The following is a 14,007-nucleotide window of genomic DNA, read 5'->3' as shown; positions in this document are numbered from 1 at the left end:
TCAGCTGCACATACGGTTCACGTCCACGCTGTCGCGGCATGCTACCAGTGTTAAAGACTGCGATGGAGCTCCGTATGCCGCGGCAAACTGGCTGACACTGACGGCGGCGGTGCACAAATGCTGCGCAGCTAGCGCCATTCGACGGCCAACACCGCGGTTCCTGGTGTGTCCGCTGTGCCGTGCGTCTGATCATTGCTTGTACAGCCCTCTCGCAGTGTCCGGAGCAAGTATGGTGGGTCTGACACACTGGTGTCAATGTGTTCTTTTTTCCATTTCCAGGAGTGTATTTTTTCCATTTCAGTATACATATGTACATTAAGAGCTCCTCAAGTTTCTGCAGAAAGATATGGAGGTCACCACTAGGTGACCTGTACACTACTACTACTTCTACTACCATTAGCTCTCAGTTACTAGACCTGATATTTCAAAATGCATTTCATCACAAAGGGTATTGAGATCTATCCTGCCACAGTTTGGTGCAAGAGGTGTTTTTGCATATATTGATACCCCACCACTTAAGTGCAGATTTCTGCAATAGCAACTAAGTAGTGTGTAATCGTCCAATACTTTGTATCCAAGCTCATCTTCTTTACACCAATGTTCACTTAAACATAGAATATCTACCACATTTTCATTTGAAAATTCGTTGACTATTAAGTTTTTATCTGCCATACCCTGAATGTTTTAAACTCTACTTTAGGCATTTCTTTTTTTTTTGCATATTCTCTTAGTTGACATGACCTAATGTTACTGCATGAAAGTTGACCAGGCTGGTAGCAGGCTTGATTAGTATCAGCTACATAATCAAGGTCAAAATGAGGAGTGAGTACTTTCGTTTGTATCTGGGATCCTTCCACAGCTGCTAATACTTCGTATATTGTTGAAAACTCTTGGGAGCTGTCCAAACATTGAGAATTTTAAATGTGAACCACAAACCTAATACACATTGGCAAAAGTTTGCTGTAATGATTGATTTATTAATCAAATTACCTCAGCAAAAAATGACTATTTTTCAGTAATTTTGCTTGACATATATTTTTAATGATATTTTGTACAATGAAATAAGTGGGCAAAACATGCAAGCAGGGTTTAAACACATACCACCAATGTGGTAACCATGAATCTTAGCTATTGCACTACACTCACTGAGTCAAAACATGACTAACGTTAAGGGTGGAGGAAGTATGCGTAAAACTTTCACATCGATTTTCTTGGAAACTAGGGGCCTTCACATGAAAAGCCACTAGTGAAATACTCAGGAGAGGTCCCTCTACAAAACAGCTAAGGCTCATCAAAATCATGATCAACAGTTCTGATGATCCTTTTGTCAGACGTTGGGGGAATCCTTGGAGATAGGAGGTGATACGGATAGCCGTTATGGTAATTGCTTCTATGGTCTTATTGGTTTTGAACAAAATTACTCTTACTTTGCCGTTTCTTCATCTTACTAGCAGTTCATTTATAGTTTTATAATGACTTGCGGTCTTTTGATGTAATTAAATCTTCCTTATCTAGGAAACTTTTGAGCAGCCTGGGAAGAATACACACAGAAGCTGCAAAATGCCTCCAATACTTCATCAGTGTTTCATTTCAAATAACAAAGTTGTAACAAAGTGAAGCAGTATGTAGGAATGTTTCCTCCATGTCCGAAATGAAACTTTTAAGAGTGCCTTTAAGGGCTCCAGAGCATAACAATATATTTCTATTATGAGAAATTGCTCTTAGTTAATCTAAAAAAATGTAATCTCATATTCTATCACAACAGGCAGATTTAACTGTGTATGCAGTAAAAAGAAGAAAGTATAAATCTGCAATTAAAAGGAAAAGAGCAGAATATATTGATGAAGAGGCAAGAAAATTATCACTAGATGCAGATTCAGACCCATTCACACCAGTGAGGAAGAAAGTCTCACCCACAACAAAAGAAATCCATATGAAGAAATGAGAAACACATTTCCTGGAAATATTGAACAAACAGGAAATAGACAAGGTATATGAAATGGAAGCAATGGAGACCACATACATCTTTGAATTAAAAACGACTGCTGTACTCATAAAAGCAATCAAAGAAAGAAGAAACAAGAAAATGGTGGGTCCGTGCAACATATAATGAAACATCTCAAAGACTCCATTGAAAGCATAGAGAACTATAAAGAGTAAGGGGGCTGAGCATTCCCAGATCTGTTCCAAGGAGTCGTGCTAGAAAATGCTCTTTCAGTGTATTTACAAAAATACTCAACATAAGACTACTTGATACAGTCGAGGGAAATGTCCTGGAATGCTAATTTGGCTTAATGAATGGCAAGAGCACGATACAGGCAGTGAAATACTTAAGGGACCAGGTAGAAGACACATTGAGGCACCAAAGAGGAAAGTACTACATAGTTTTCATAGATCTCAAGAAACTGTTTGACTTAGTAAATAGAGAAGGAATAACCAGAGATGGAGACTCGCTAGTGAGAGGTATACAGACATGCCCTCAGCAAAAACTGATCCAAATAAACAACAGTGTTGAAATCTCTGAGAAAAGATGAATGGAGATCTTCAAGGAAGTCCTACAAGTGCAGCATTGTTCAACATCTATACATCAGTTGTGACAAATATACCAGAGGAAGACTCAAAAGCAGGAGCGATTTTGTATGCAGACGACATGGTGATAGGATCAGCAGTAAGAGAGTATGTACAGAAAGCACTACAAAGACTAGAGATTTGGGCAAAGGAAAATGACATAAAGGTAAACAAAGAACAAAGAGAAGACTGTTCAAACGACATTCGGGAAGGGAGGAAAAATATCACCCAAAGTTAGTATAACTTTCTACTATGAACCTCAAGAAATAGTAGGGAAATACAAATTTTAAAAATGAATGTGAACATTATATATTATATATAAATACCTGTGAATTACGTTAGAGGCAACAGCATCTTCTTTCGGTATGCATGTTTAGGAAAGAGCAGCAGTAGCAGCAGCCGCCATCAAAAACATTGTGCAATATCCCAAACATGATCGATATATGAACAAGCACAGTGATGACACTATTCAAAGTGACAGTGGCAATAGTCATAACATAATGAATAGAGATTATATGGGAAAAATTTGAGTTCAGCAGTATGATAAGAACAGAAAAAAACCGAGATGATGATCTCAAAATGGATATTGGGAGTGGGAAAAACAGTACTACCCTGACATAGGTATGAACTCAAGAAAGAAACTTATTTCATTGAGGACCTTAGGTTGCAATACTGGCTACCTCCCACAGGACCCTATCAGGAAATGATTAACATCATGAATCATAAGGAGGAGGAGATTGATCTAGAGTTCAACAGCACACCAGCCATGCTGGACGATAGCTGGGCCAGAGAATATAGGAACCAGAGAAATGTAGCAACAAGACATCTCAATAGATGTTTTTCATCATAAAATATGTATCAACAACAAATTCCATGAACCAACTGAAGAGTCTAAATGTGTGCTGTACAGACATCGATGTAAAAAATACCAGATTATAACTTGTAGATAGATTGGAAACTATAACAGACTATAGCAAAGACTAAAACTTGTATATTAATACTCAATCTGAGTGTACCTTTCTTATTAATAATACTATCACAAAAAGTTGTTCTTATGATATGACTAGCGGTTGTGGCAGCTGACACAGCGTACTACAAAGGTTAAAACTCTTTTGAGTAGTTCCTTAATTGCGTCAGGTGTCTGTGGTAAATGATGGGCTGGACAAGCTGTACTGCCACGTTGTTGTGAGAGGGAAGGAGAGCCGCCGCTGCAGAACAAAGTACAGTCTTGTTACCATATTGGTCAATGAAAATGTCTACTAAAATAGGGTCATTAACAGTTGTCAAAACAAAAAACTCGTTTAAATGATCTCAAAGTTTCCTTGTATGTTTGATGTAGCCACTCCAGTGTATAAAGACTAAAACATGAAAGACAGGGCTTGGAAGGAACGTGTGGAATTCATAGAGAAGTCAATTAAGAATAATACTGTGTGCACTCTGTTTATATGGTATATTAGTGAAATGGAGAATAGTTACACTGCATTCTCATTTTTTTAAAAAAGTGAAATAACCTAAACAGAATAAAAAGAAGTTTCAGGAACTCTGAGTGTGACATTGATGGTCATTAAAATTACTTTGATTGCCAGCAATTGTAGCTAGGTGGGTAAAGGATGTCATCATATTTGCATTCAGTTGAAAGACCTTGTCTCCTACAAGACCACGTGGCAAATAATTGCCAGAATGAAACTCCCTGGCAGATTGCCAGAATTTATAAGTTTACAGATAGATGGTAACACCTTACTACCTAAGGTAACCCTGTATTTAATCCCAAGTTCTATTGTGTCTTCTTTTCTGCAATGTGGAACATTGAGTGAAAATTAATTTGTAATTGGGGAAATAGTCTTCATAATTGAAGAACAGGGAGCCACTGTTGACAAGGCAAAAAATTCACCGATGCTCTCTGCCAATAGCTCAAACACAATCTGAGAAATTCTGTTTGCACTGGAATTCTTCCGACTTCCTTCTAATTGTTAGATGACAATGGCTACAGGAGCATAGGCATGAATTTCATTTGAAGCATTGACATAACGCCTTGTATGATTCTGCTGATGTAAATGTGAAATGTTTTAAATGTGAACACCAGTTATCGACATGGTGTACTTGTTGCCATGAACCAAGAAAGAAAACAAAACCCAATTAAAATTTAAAAAACTAGAATGTCAATGCACATGAATCAACGAAACAATGTATTGTGTCAGTGTGCACTCTACTCTAGAATAGAAGACAATAGATTATCTGTACAGAATTACAGAATGTGGTGAAGTGATAACAAATAGTTAATGGTGTCACACTGTTAGTCCAGTGAAACTGTCAGAAAAAAAGCCTGTACCTTGCAAAAGGTGGGGTAGAAGATTTTATTTTTTTAACTCGTTCATATTGTTGGAAAGGTTAGAAAACGAAGTTTTGCCAACAAAATTTCTCTTGGGAAAACATTCCTCAGTCAAAAAACTTGGAAAATTTCGGCCTTTTTTCAGTTTTTTCAAAATATCTGTTTCATTTGCTCCTATCGCTTTGACGTCTATTTTCTTTTTTAAAGAGCACAAAATTCTCTACAAATTTGATTCTTACCATTTTTTCTACTCCCAGTATCTAAGGCACTACAGCACGTCAAAAAATACCATTTTTTTCAAAATTCGAGCAAAGTGGCTAATTACCTAATTTTTGAACACTGTTATTCAGTTTCTATTTGTGTAGTATAAACATATTACTCATCATGTTATTCATTGGAATTTACCATCTCACTCTGCTGCAGGGCCAGGACAAACAGCATCATATTCAGTAACTACGAACACGTTCACGTCGGATTGCGTGAAGTTTATTTGTGTTACAATATATAATACGATTGCATGCATACGCCGTACATTTTCTACAGTTGATTGACGTTAATGATCAGTTATAAGAAAAAGTATGTAGGAATTGTTCTTTAGCGGACAAAAGCGTATTTATTCTTTGGCCTTCGTTCCAGTGGAAGATGTGAAGTCAGGTGGACTGAGTAAATTTTTTGTCATTGATGGAGGGTACCGTATCCACAAAGTGACTTGGACTCGAAATGTTTGATTAAAGTCAATAGCCCAAAGCTATGATTCTTACCTGCAACGTCATTTTTTATCTCAATTTCCTATTGTATTTGATGGATATCCATGTGAGGGAGACAAATGTAGCACAAAGAGTGCTGAGAGGATTCATAGGTCCAAAAAACATTCTTTGGTTGACATTGTGGTTGAATCAGCGATGGTGAACAAAGTCCCTCAGGACAAGTTCTTGTACAACGAACGAAACAAGATGCGTTTGATCACACTTCTTAAAAAGGAATTTCTGGAGTGCAGCATTGAATTGCTCCAGGCACAAGAAGATGCTGACGGTATGATTGTAACATCTGCCATTTCAAGAACCAAAGATTTTGGAAGTGTTCTCATTGTAGGAGAAGATGTTGACCTGCTTTTGCTCATGACCAGTTTGGGGCAAGGCATTGAAAACTTATTTTTCTTAAAGCCAGGAAGAAGAAATGCAGAAGACAAGTGGTTTTCCACTGCAGCTTACAAGTTTGAAAGTGAATATATTCTCTTCACTTACGCCTTTAGCGGATGTGATACAACATCCGCTTTTTTTGGTCAAGGAAAAATTAAGTGCTGCAATATTGTTGTGGAAAATGAACACCTAACCTCAGCCCTTTGCACGTTCAATAAACCACATGCTACCCGTGTAGAAATAATAACAGCAGGATAACAAGTTACTATCGCATTGTATAGTGGAGGTGTCAGCAGTTCCCACACACTAGACCATTTGCGGTACCAGCTTTTCGCCAAGTCTGCCACAAAAAGCAAACTGAATCTTGCACGGTTGCCACCTACACAAGATGCTGCACAACATCATTCGTTGCGGACTTACGAACAAGTCCAAAGTTGGATGGGAAACTGGAAACCTCCTGAGAAATGGGGCTGGAATCACAGTGACCACGGTCCAATACTCGTTATAATGAGCCAAGATCCAGCACCTGAAGCATTTCTTCACATTGTTTCATGCTCATGCAAGCTGAACTGTGGCAGAGTGTGATCTTGCAGAAAAGCGGGTTTGAAATGTTCTTCAATTTGTAAGAAATGTATTTGGGTCAACTGTGAAAACGTGCAAAATTTTTATATGAAGACAGTGAAGAAGATGTTATGGAGGATGTTGAGGAAACCGCTGACGAAATCAACGAACTTGCTGAGGCTGACTCGCTGTTTAAAGAAGAGGTCAATCTGGGATCAACTATATGTACAGACCCTGAATCCGTAACTCAAGGTATTTCTGGTGACACTGAGGAACCTGGCCCATCAAAACGTTGGAAGTGATGCTCATATCTGTCTCAAGTGCGCTAAAGTGTGATATTACAAGTATTGCACACCCAGAACTGTCAACATTTTTTAGTAACTGACAATGCATTTTAATTTTAATAAAGCTACTTATTTTTAATGTCAACTGTGTGGCTTTTATACACAAGCATAATTACCTACCTAATTAGGTTGGCTATTGCAGCTAATAATAGTTCAGTTTCCTGAGACAAATTATTTTGTGTGTGTGTGTGTGTGTGTGTGTGTGTGTGTGTGTGTGTGTGTGTGTTAATGATGTATTTTTATATTTATAGTTTTACAAATACCAGGGCTGAGGTGGCCCATAGTGAACTTCAGGCAGTGATGTAAGAATCACAATAGTTGGGTGACCAGCAATCCTCATGTTGCATACAGAGAAATTGAATACCTGAAAGTGAGGTGGTAAATTCCAACATATAACATGATGTATAATGTATTTATACTACACAAACAGAAACAGAAAAAATAGTGTTCTAAAATAAGGTATCTTGCCACTATGCTCAAAATTTGAAAAATTGGTATTTTTTCAGGCACTGTAGCGCCTTAGATATTGGGAGTAGAAAAAAATGGAAAGAATCAAATTTGTAGAGAATTTTGTGCTCTTTAAAAAAGAAAATAGACGTTAAAGCGATTGGAGCAAATGAAACTGAGATATTTTGAAAAAAACTGAAAAAAGGCCGAAATTTTCCAAGTTTTTTGACTGAGGAAAGTTTTCCCAAGCGAAATTTTGTTGGTAAAACTCGGTTTTCTAATCTTTCCAACCATATGAACGAGTTGAAAAAATATTCTCTTCTACCCCATCTTTTGCAAGGTATATCTGCAATTTGACTGGACTATATAGCAAACGGTTGTACGTCAAGATGGGCATTAAAAAACTTAAATGAGGAAACAAACTTTATTTTCCAGTTTAAGTCACGGTAAAAAATAGATGCTGATACACTGTTAATTTCATTTTAGACCACCACAGTATAGTGCAACATTTAGCATTATGATGTCGGCACTCGGTAATGATGATGCAAAACAAAATGGTATGGTTTTGCAGTTTTGGGGACCTAGATGCATCAAAAGAGAAACTAATATTAAGAAATTGAACCTGTTATACACTGAAGCACCAAAGAAACTGGTATAGGCATGCATATTCAAATACAGAGATATTTAAACAGGCAGAAGATGGCGGCGCGGTCAACAATGCCTATATAAGACAACAAGTGTCTGGCGCAGTTGTTAGATCGGTTACTACTGCTGAAATGGCATTTTATCAAGATTTAAGTGAGTTTGAATGTGGTTTTGTAGTCGGCGCATGAGCAATGGGACACAACATCTCTGAGGTAGCAGTGAAGTGGGGATTTTGCCGTATGACCATTTCACTAGTGTATCGTGAATATCAGGAATCCAGTAAAACATCGAATCTCCGACATGGCTGTGGCTGGAAAAAGATCCTGCAAGAACAGGACCAACAGAGACTGAAGAGAATCGTTCAGTGTGACAGAAGCGCAAGCCTTCCCCAAATTTCTGCAGATTTCCGGTCTGGGCCATCAACAAGTGTCAGCATGTGAACCATTCACTGAAACAACATCGATATGAGTTTTGGAGCTGAAGGCCCACTCATGTACCCTTGATTACTACATGACACAAAGGTTTATGCCTCACCTGGGCCCATCAACACCGACATTGGACTATTGATGACTGCAAACATGTTGCCTGGTCGGACAAGTCTCATTTCAAATTGTGTCGAGCAGGTGGATGTGTACGGGTATGGAGACAACCTCATGAATCTATGGACCCTGCATGTCAGCAGGAGACTGTTCAAGCTAGTGGAGGCTCTGTAATGGTTTAGGTCGTGTGCAGTTGGAGTGATATGGGACCCCTGATATGTCTAGATATGACTGTGACAGGTGACATGTACATAAGCATCCTGTCTGATCACCTGCATCCATTCATGTCAATTGTGCATTCCAACGGACGTAGGCAATTCCAGCAGGACAATGTGACACCCCATACACCCAGAATTGCTACAGAATGGCTCCAGGAACAATCTTCTGAGTTAAAACACCTCGCTGTCCACCAAACACTTCAGACATGAACATTATTGAGCATATTTGGGATGCCTTGCAAAGTGCTGTTCAGAAGAAATCTCCAACCCCTTATATTCATATGGATTTATGGACACTCTTGCAGGATTCATGGTGTCAGTTCCCTCCAGAACTACTTCAGAGATTAATCGACTCCATGTCACAACATGTTGTGGCACTTCTGCGTGCTCATGGGGACCCTACACGATATTAGGCAGGTGTACCAGTTTCTTTGGGTCTTCAGTGTGTAATTACAATGCTGATTTATTTTTCAGAAGTATTGTAATGACCATCAATATACTAACACCAGACACTAATGTGGATGAAAGATATCACTGTAAATGGTCGTAGATTAGAAAATTGTAATTAACCTACTCTGAATTTCAGTCCACGTGTTCAGGAACATGCAAGGCATCTATGGCATCAGTGCCTTTAAGTGAAATGGATTTACTTCTGAACTGAATTGTTATTCCATGTGAAAGAAATAACAAAATGTTACTTACATTTCATCCACAATGGCGTTTACACCAAAATGCGTTAGGTGTAAAGTAGTCATTTCTGAGATGAAAGTGATATGAAATCTGTGCCTTAAGTGTACATGCTTAACCAACACCAAAGTACAGGTTGTACATAAAGTTCGGGAACTCTTTCAGTTGTGTATTGCACAAAAACTAAACATTGTACAGATGTCATACATATTACATTTTGAAGAGAAACTCTGAAAGTTTTTTTACAAACATTTGATATGCGAACCATGAGTGACCTAGCAGATGTCAATACAGTAATTGAATTCTTGCCATACCCGTCCCAGCATGGCTCGTTGACTGTGGCAATCGCTTCTTATATTCTCTCCTGGAGCTCTGCTGCATTGCATGGTAGAGGCAATACATACATCTGATCTTTAATGTGTCCCCATAGAAAAAACTCACGTGGAGTGAAATATGGTGATCGGGGAGGCCATTTCATGAAACAGCTGTCCCCTTCTGTAGCATGGCCGATCAGTTGATGCGGCAGCTCCGTGTTAGGTACCCAGGAACTTTACGATGAAAGTGGGGTAGAACCCCATCCTTCTGAAAGATGAACAGAAAGTCTGATTGCATTTGAGGCATCAACCATTGTTGCAACATGTCCAAGTAGGAATATCCAATGACAGTGCTCTTGGTGAAGAAGAATGGCCCATACAGTTTTCGCCCATGACAAGACACAAAAAACATTTACCTTTGGGGAATCACAATCAAATTCAATGCATTCATGTGGCTGCTTTGTGCCCAGATTTGACAATTATGCCTGTTCACTTTCCCATTAGTGTGAAAAGTGGCTTCGTCACTAAAAATTAAGCTATCAATAATGCCATTGCCATCCTCATTCAGTTTTTGCAACTGCGAACAAAACTCAAAATGGTTGTCTTTGTTGTCATCATTGAGCTTCTGCACTAGCTCCCATTTGAATGGTTTCATAGACAGTTTCTGTCGCAGGACTTTCCACACTCATTGGAGCCATTTTGAGTTCTCAGGATGCACAATGCACCGATTTCTTTGGACTCCTTATGAATGTCTCTTGAACGCGCTCCACATTCACTTCACTCACATTGGGACGTCCGCTTCTCTTTGCTGGGCACAAGCAACCCATCGTAATGATTTTGTTGTGCCAGTGGTAAATGACCTTCCTTGTTGGTGGCTTCTTACCATACTTGGTTCTAAACATCCATTGAACATCTGTAGCACACTTGTTTTTGTGAAACTGCAACACACAGATAGCTCGCTCCGCACCTGAACTTGCCATGATTTGCAACTAGTGCTGACTATTGGCAAATTACCAACCTATGCTGTGGCAGTATACATGAAAAAAAATTGACATATTTATAGTATCTGTACAATGTTTAGTTCTTGTGCAATAAATAATTGAAAGTGTTCACAGACTTTATGTACACCCTGTATATAAAAACTGCAAATGATAATTATACAAAACTAAGATATTACACTAATGGGAGAGAAGAGCATATATTTCTGCAAACTTCACAAATTGATGATTCACAGGAAATGAACTGATTGTAAATTTGGTAAAGACTATGTATGCAGTGTTCAGAGATGAAGGCTGTGCACATGAATTTAGAGGTTGATGATACAAATTTGGAAGAAGTACAATCAACTAGATTCTTAGGCATTACTGTGGACAATGAGCTGGTAGGAAACAGCATATTATCTCTGTTTGTAAGAAATTCAGCTCTTCCATATTCGTAATGAAGCAGCTGTTACAATATACAGACAGACAGCTTCTGTGCACAGTATACCATCGATTGTTTGAACTGAACTGTACCTGTAATATGGAGTGACAGTGTGGGGAAACTCCAACATTCAAGAAACAAAAAGTGTGTTCACATTACAATAAAAAGCATTTAGAATCATGCTAAGTAGAAGGACATCTGAAATATGCAGAACAGCTTCAAAAATCTATTCATGTTAACTTTTACATCTTTTTACATGTATAAAACAACAATAAACATGCCAAAAGATGGTTCACAGTGGATTACAACTGCTAGTGTACACACCCACAACACATGGAGAAATAACAATATACAAAGCACACCGCAGTGACTGACAGTTCATGGAAAAGTACCTCAGTACTCGACTGTCAAGCTGCTAAGAAGTCAGCCTTGAAAACTTGTGTGGTAATATACATGCAGTAATGTTCCAAAGAAACCTAAAGACTCTCTGGTGGAAAAGGAATTCTACACCTTTAAAAGAGTGTATCTGCAAAATTAAAGTTGTTTATATTGTTTCTTACACTCAGTAATGTCAGAGGTTTTATGTTTCTTGACTTGTCCTGTATTACACTTACATTTACCATACCTTTTACAATAGCCATTGTAATCCTACAGGATCAAGTAAAATTCAATTCAGTTCAACTAACCACAATTCAGTTCAAGCAAATGCAATGGTTTTGAATCATGTGAAATCAGGTATACTGATGTCCTTTTTTTCCTATTGAAAGTGGAACATTAAGTCTGCTGTCTTGCTTCTTTTAAATACAGATAATTTTACAGCAGGAAAATCAGGAAACTCTGCACAGGAATCACTCATTAAACAACCACCTTGAATGTGATGATCAGAGTTGTCAGCTGCATCCTAGGAGCTGCACCTTGAAGATTAGAAAAGGTTCCTTGGCATGAATCAATGTAGTGGATTTTTGTAGGTGTTCTTGTGCCATCATTCTGTATGTTGAACAGCAACAACAAATAACAAATGAACTCTTCCTTGTATAAAACTACCCATAACTTTCAACTTGAGCTATCCCTGGTTGATAATTAGCATTTTTACATAGTACTAGTCAGAATGTATTTTTATTAGTTAAAAGGAAAGAGGGAAGCTGTGTCAAAGACTGATGTTTTTACATTCATTAGGGTTTAGAGGGCATTGTGTGTACATCAAAATCTGTTAAGCAGTTGTGAAATGGGGTGCTATTGGTGGGAACCTGAAGTTCCCAATAAGTGAGAAACTTGCAGAAAGCTGCAAAAGCCTTAGAGAGTATGCCATTGAGACTGAGCTCCATACCCCATTAAATTACAGTAAAGGTATTGTGACATGGAGGGACTTGGTGGCCATCTCCAAAGAAGACCTGAAAGTTGAGTGGGCCCAGGAAGACATTGTAGACATGCAGAACATTATGAAAAGATGGGAGGGATCTGATTAAATCTGACTTTTTCATCCTCACTTTTAATAGCATAAAACTCCCAGAACATATTAGGGCAGGTTTTATTTGATTAACCGAGCAGCCGTACATACCAAACCCAATGTACCCTTTTTAATGCCAGCCCTGTCTGGAGTACCCTGTCTGGAGTAGGGACTGCTGTGTCTTCCTTGAAGAACAGGAGATACAGGGGTCAAGTACAAGACAGATTCCCTATGGTAAGGCCAAGAAGATATATAAGGCCATGCAGCAATGTTCACTACCTCCTTTGCTTCAGTTGTTAAACAGCCTATTCAGAAGGCTGATGCTACTATACAAATGGAGGTTGTTAGTGTCGGCACTGGTACTTAGGTTTGTCAGTGCACTTGTGCTGCTTCAGTTACTTAAAAGCTTACACTTCCTCCCAGAACATTAGACAAGGCTGTGGTAGCCAGCATTGTGGAGCTCTCTGCTCCTCCAAAGGTTTAGTCTGGTTGACTGTCCAGTGCTGCCGCCACCACGGCCATAGTTGTGGCTCCAAAGTCTATACAGGTAAAGAATTGATGACAAAGGCAAAGACCGAGCCACTGATGGAGACTTAGGGTAAGCAGTCTGACAGTTTTGATGTTGCTCTCTCTTACATTTCCCATGATTCATCTTCGGAGTTGATGGAGCGTGATGTTGGCCTAGGGCACTCATCTCAACCAAACACCCCCTATGCACTCCCCTCTCTGACAGAAAGACAGAGTGAAAGTGCTAACCCCTTGATAAATGGCTCCCATACTAAAAAAAAGAAAAAAAAAACCTCCTCCCGAACAGGCCATGAGGGCCCAACAGTAACCAACAGGCCGCCGTGTTATCCTCAGCCCAGAGGCGTCACTGGATGCAGATATGGAGGGGCATGTGGTCAGCACACTGCTCTCCCGGCCGTATGTCAGTTTCTGAGTTCCGAGACCAGAGCCGCTACTTCTCAATCTAGTAGTTCCTCCATTTCTCTCACAAGGGCAGAGTGCACCCCACTTGCCAACAGTGCTCGGCAGGCTGGATGGTCACCCATCCAAGTGCTAGCCCAGCCCGACAGCGCTTAACTTCGGTGATCTGATGTGAACCGGTGTTATCACTGCAGCAAGGCCGTTGGCCTCCCATACTACAGTGGAACGTAAATAGGTTCATGTCTCATGTGGAGAAACTGAAATTCCTGGCACAGGTACATTTACGGGAGATACATTTTACAACCACTAATGCCCCTGTGCTGTGGGGCTATACCATCCATCGAAAGGATGACATGACTGGGGAAAGAATCAAGGGAGAGGTTGCTGTGTTTATCAATAACACACACTACTCATCTGCTC

The 14,007-nt window shown here is 39.3% G+C and overlaps 1 protein-coding gene and 1 pseudogene across 1 annotated transcript in view; one reads left to right on the top strand and one right to left on the bottom strand.

Annotated features, from left to right (window-relative positions):
• Positions 1-14,007, top strand: part of LOC124721711 (metalloendopeptidase OMA1, mitochondrial-like) — a 130,909-nt gene that overhangs the window by 39,278 nt on the left and 77,624 nt on the right. The window lies entirely within an intron of this gene.
• Positions 13,677-13,794, bottom strand: LOC124723758 (annotated as a pseudogene).

This window comes from Schistocerca piceifrons, chromosome X, assembly GCF_021461385.2.
Source record: "Schistocerca piceifrons isolate TAMUIC-IGC-003096 chromosome X, iqSchPice1.1, whole genome shotgun sequence".
NCBI classification, from domain to species: domain Eukaryota; kingdom Metazoa; phylum Arthropoda; class Insecta; order Orthoptera; family Acrididae; genus Schistocerca; species Schistocerca piceifrons.
The sequence above is the reverse complement of the archived record's forward strand: the minus strand, read 5'-3'. Positions and strand labels throughout refer to the sequence as shown.